Source organism: Cotesia typhae, unplaced genomic scaffold, assembly GCF_013202065.1.
Source record: "Cotesia typhae breed Kobodo isofemale line unplaced genomic scaffold, CoteBio_Ctyphae contig_35, whole genome shotgun sequence".
NCBI classification, from domain to species: Eukaryota; Metazoa; Arthropoda; class Insecta; order Hymenoptera; family Braconidae; genus Cotesia; species Cotesia typhae.
Genome location: NW_027423743.1, coordinates 241,331 through 247,391, shown reverse-complemented (window position 1 = coordinate 247,391; position 6,061 = coordinate 241,331).

The window sequence follows — 6,061 nt, the reverse complement described above, 5'->3', positions numbered from 1 at the left end:
CAAACGATCAACTAGTTCATTTGGATCATCCCAGTAAACATAGTCCATTGGTAATCTCTGTTTTCTTGCAATCATATATTTTGGTAACCCTTTACCGAACTTGGTGATAAAATCAGCAATGTATTTATTGAACTTGATTGTTGTATCTTCATAAATAGTACGATTTGGGTCATAATTTTTCCTATGAGCGTTGGTATGTTGAATTATGTCCAAGTACTTTTTCTTATCATCTGGGGTGATGAGTGCATCCTCTGGTGATTTTCTAAATAATAATTCCAACAACCCAGGAGTTATTGGATAATTTTTTTCTTTGACAGTTATTGTATCATTTGCAAATGAAATAGGTGAATCACCCATATGCATTTCACCGCGTTTTCTGCGTACACCATATCTCATATCATTATCTTTATGTTTTTACTTAAACGTTGTAGATAATTAGTGAGAAGAGGATTTCTACGAGCTGGAGTACTTGTTGATGGTGGTGGCTGAGTAATAGCAAGTGCTGTATTCTCAAATGAACTTTCATCATCTGTTATTAAACTGTTGTATACTTCTGGATCATGATATAAAGATTTTTCAACCTCTTGTTTTTCAACCTGTGGTTTTTCTTCTTTTTAATATTTTCCCCTTTCAACTTTGAAGATTCAACTATACTCTGGAGTGGTGTCACAATAGGCTTGAACATTTCCTCCATAGCTTTCTCAGCTGTATCTTTACCCAACTTCAACATCTTGTGCTTCCGTCGGATGGCATCACTGGCTTGAGATATCTGATGCAGAATATCTTTCTGCTTTGATATTTCTTCAGGCCTCATGTTGACAGGTTAACGTCTACAGCATGTATGACTATCACACTCTAAAGTACCTCAATTTATACTAATGAAGCAGTCGAATCCTTTGCGATACCTACCACTGTTCAATTCACTGTCTTTATCTATTACCACAAACCCATATTTATTCCAACATGCCGAGCATAAATCTATTTATTCCAACATGCCGAGCATCGACATGTCTGTATTGACATGATCATTATAAATATGCTTCAGATTCATTTCATCTTGACGGAATAGCATGAGAAAGTTTGCATTATCTCTAATCAGATGCTTCGGTATTCGTGTATAAGTTTGACAGAGATAAAAGCTGTCTACATCCTTGTGTCGACCCATGCAGAAAAAAGCCTTGATGTGATCTTGTTTTTCACAAGCAACATCATCAAATATCATCAGGGAGTTAGGTTTAGCATCTTCAGGCTTGATTACAGCTTCATGTTCACTGAATGTGAAGAATCCAATACCATCAATCTGTTTAAGCAGCGTCTCCAGGAACTGATACTTTGGTTGGTTAAGAGACTTTGAGTAAAGATATATATTCTCAAACCTCAAACCGTTTGGATGTACAATAAGGGATAGTAGAGCGTTGGTCTTTCCACAGTTTGATGGTCCTCAAAACACTGCACGGATACTGTTGGGAAGTAAAGCACCGTGTCGTTTGAGTTTCGCACCGGTTCCTTGAACAATTTGATCAAAATTGATAACTGGCAACTGAGCTCTTGGTTTGCTATCCATGACTGCTGATTGTATTCTGAGCTCAAGAGGTATATATACCGGCTTATATAGATAAGCGAGTCAGTCTTTCATGTGACATGTCTGAGAGCAGACGTGGTGAAGGTTTATTCAACAACATAATCAATAAGCTTCCACTTGAACTTCACATACCAGGATATCAGTATTGTGGTCCGGGAACAAAGTTAGCTAAGAGGTTAGCTCGAGGTGATCCAGGCATAAATCCTTTGGACTCTGCGTGTAAGGAACACGATATAGCTTACTCTAAAAATCGTGAAAATTTGGAAGCCCGTCACGAGGCTGATAAAATTCTTGCTGAGAAAGCGTGGCAACGATTTCAAGCGAGGGACGCTACTATTGGTGAAAAAGCTGCTGCTTGGAGTGTGAATAAAATCATGAAGTTGAAAAGACGTTTCGGTATGGGTCTTAAAAAAGAAAAACCTATTACAAAGCGTAAGACAATTAAAAGAAAAACAATGAAGCGTAAGACAGTCAAAAGAAAGACAACCAAGAAGAAGGATGTTGCTCTGAGACAGATTGTTGATGAAGCTAAAAAGTCCATGCAGCCTGATGGAGAACCAGTTAAAACAGCTCTTGGAGGTGCCCGCAAAGCTGTCAAGAAAGTTGGTGGGAAGAAAAACGTTCGATTGCCTCGTATTCTACCAGTTCCATCAAAGATTGGTGGAGTACTTCCATTCTTGATTCCCCTGTTTGCAGGGTTATCAGCGGTTGGTGCTCTAACAGGTGGAGCTGCAGGTGTTGCAAAAGCTGTGAACGATGCCAGCAGCGCAGCCAAAAATCAATTAGCTGAAAAGAAGCGTCACAACTTGAAGATGGAGGAAATAGCTGTAGGTAGAGGATTATACCTCAAACCTTACCGCAGTGGTATGGGACTTTATCTGAAACCATACCCAGAAGGAGCTGGCTGCAAGAAGTCAAAAAACCAGTAGAGCTACCACATCGAGCACTGACTAACATCGACTTATTAAAGTATGTCAAGCTGCTTAAAATTCCAAATTTTCGAGGAGTTTTTATGAGAAATGATTTACCAAAATCTGGACCAAAGACAAACGAATCAGCAATAATAAATTTAGATGATAAACTTGGACTTGGAACTCACTGGGTTGCATACAAGAAGAATCATAATCAAGTAATTTACTTTGACAGTTTTGGTAATCTACAACCCCCACAAGACTTGATGAAATATCTCGATGTAGGTAGCGTAAAGTACAATCATAAAAGATATCAAGACTTTGATACAATCATATGTGGACATTTGTGCTTAAAATTCCTGGCTGGACAACTATAAATTGAAGTGAGTCGGGACAACAAGCGTCAGTCATGGCAGAGTCATTCACCTTGACACTATCCGGAAACTCCTCCATACTGGAGGCAAATTATTTTCCGCCGATTGAGCTATCACCAACAAAAAATTATGTACTTGGACTCGTTAAGCTCCTGACATTTAATTCAATACCAAATATTGATGTTGGTGCTAATAAATTTTATGTGTCATCAAAAAGATTCAAAAGAAGTACAATCAAGAGATTTCAAAAATAACTATACCAACAGGGAGTTATGAAATTAAAGATATTGAAACTTATATAAACAAGACATTACCTGAACTAAGTTTCACTTTAAAAGCAAACAACAATGAGTTGAGAAGTGAAATAAGATGTGATCAATATATAAATTTTGAGCCTGAAGATTCCATTGGATCATTACTTGGATTTACCAACCGCGTGCTTGAACCTAACACAGCACATAAATCTGATTTACCAGTCAAAATATTGAAAATCAATGCTCTGAGAGTCGAGTGCAATATAACTACTGGATCGTACAACAATGGTGAGAAGAATCACACAATCCATGAATTTTTCCCGAGGGTTCCAGCAGGATATAAGATAGTGGAAGTGCCAACAAACATCATTTACCTACCAGTCGCCGTACGAGCAATACACAACTTGAGGCTCCGCATTGTTGATCAGGACGGGAGAATAGCAAATTTCCGTGGCGAGACTATAACGATAAGACTGCATATAAAAAGTCTGTAATGGGTATCGTATATGAGACAAAGACTGGTAACGGGTATAAAAGGATTGCAGGATGTCCAAAGATTATCAGTCATCATCGAGCTCTGAAAGTGTTGACACGTCAAAACGCAGAGTTCCTAAAAAGTCTAGGACTAAAATTACGTGGAAAATTCACAAGATAAAAATAAATTTTTGTTGTCTAGCTTGTGTGATACCATGGCGGAAATCTTAGATATAAAAAAATCAATTATTTTCGATGAGTCTATTGCACACTGTGAAGCTCATTCACACTTACCATATGCATCATCAACATTCAACAACAGTGATGAAATCAGGATTGCTGTTCAACATCAAGATCTGTGCTTGCTCCCAAGCAAGAGCACATTACATTTTTATGGAAGAATGAGGAAAGCTGATGGTACTGCTGTAAGTGCTACTACGAAGATGGTCAACATGGCTGTTTGTCATATGTTTGAAGAGATACGTTATGAGCTCAATGGTGTAGAAATCGATAGATGTAAGAATGTTGGTATCACCAGTGTTATGAAAGGATACGCTTCTCTGAGTCCGGGACAACAAAATATTCTGGAAAATGCTGGTTGGATTGTTAATGAAGATGACAACAAGCTGACTGATAATAGCGGTTACTTTGATGTATCAGTACCGCTGAGTTTCATTCTTGGATTTGCTGAAGATTATGAACGAATTATCGTGAATGCCAAGCATGAATTGATACTGATCAGATCAAATACTGATCAAAATGCTTATGTTGTTACCGTTGAGAATGAAAATGCTTCAATTACGATTCAAAAAATTGAGTGGATTGTACCATACATAACAATGTCTGACAAGCAAAAATTATGGTGCTGAATTACATAACCTCCGATCCAGCTATCCCAATCAGTTTCCGGACTTGGGAATTGTATGAGTATCCACTGCTACCAGCTACCAACAAGCATATTTGGGTAATCAAAACAACAAATCAGCTTGAGAAACCTCGTTTTGTTATCCTTGGATTCCAAACAGCAAGAAAGAATCAATCGAATCAAAACGCAAGCGAGTTTGATCACTGTAGCATAAGAGACATTAAGCTGTTCTTGAACTCTCAGAGTTATCCATATGGAAATTTGAACCTCAACATTGTGCATAATCAGTATGCCTTGATGTATGATATGTACACAAATTTTCAAAGTGCTTACTATGGGAAAGAAGCTGAACCGCTATTGGCTAAGAAAAATTTCTAAGTACAGCACCTCTGTATATAATTGACTGTTCCAAGCAGAACGAGTCAATCAAGTCTGGACCTGTGGATATACGTCTGGAGTTTGAATCGTCAGCACAGTTTCCAAATCAAACTGCTGCTTACTGCTTGATAATTCACGACCGAATAATTGAGTACAATCCCATCAGCAGCACTGTAAGAAAACTTACTTAATGGTACAGTTTGATCCGAAACCCACCATACATTACATGTATGTATGGGACTTTGCATCCAGACAAGCGAGGAAAGGACCATGGGAACAAGCAGCAAGAGACGGAGAACGATTTCGTCGACGAATACAACAAATCAATAACATTATTGATCCTATACTAATCAATAAACTTAATGTAATTAAAAATAGTAAATAAATAACAATGTTTTTGTAATTTAATGTTTTTAATTACAAACCTTACTAGAATAAGTATAAAAAATTATTTAGTATAAAAGTTAAGTATAAAACAATTATTTAGAATAAAAGTTAAGTGCACATATCAAAACACAATTCTCTCACAATTTCTGTAATTGTTTTCCCAGAGTGATTAATAAGCTTGAATTTATTATAATTGGCCCCAATGTAGTGTCGATTTAAAGTATTGCATAAGATTAAAAATTTCATTTTAAATATCATATCAGGATTGTTGAGATATTTCTGGTTGGTGGTAGCAGGGAAGAACGTTGAAAAGTGGTTTTCCAGATCGATTTCAACGTTGAGTCCATGATCTGTCATAACCGTTCTAATCCCAGTTAGCTTGTAAGTTTTTCCCACCTCAAGTTCACACATTCTCTTGAACATCAACGGGCTTGGAGTTTTATCTTCAACTTTGACACGCTTGAAAGTTGTTGATCTCTCAATTTCATGCATTGTATCAGTAACAGGATGTTTACGGTACGGTGCCATGATTGAGATTTCTTCAGCAGATTTCAAGTAGCAGATTCCAGCACGAGGTAGCAGATTTCAACAGCTGGTAGCAGGCTTCAGAAAACAGTTTCAGAACAGCAGATTTCAAAAGCTTGATATTTTCTAACACACAACACTATGGTACTTCACTCGTACTTCACTTCGATGAAGTATGCTCGCGTCGCGCTGCTTTTATAGCAAGGTAATGACGTCATCTACTGCGCAGTTGGAAAAATTCTAGAATAGTATGACTCATAATCTAAAAATAGAAACTGCGCAGTTATGATAGATGACGCACAAGAAGTTTA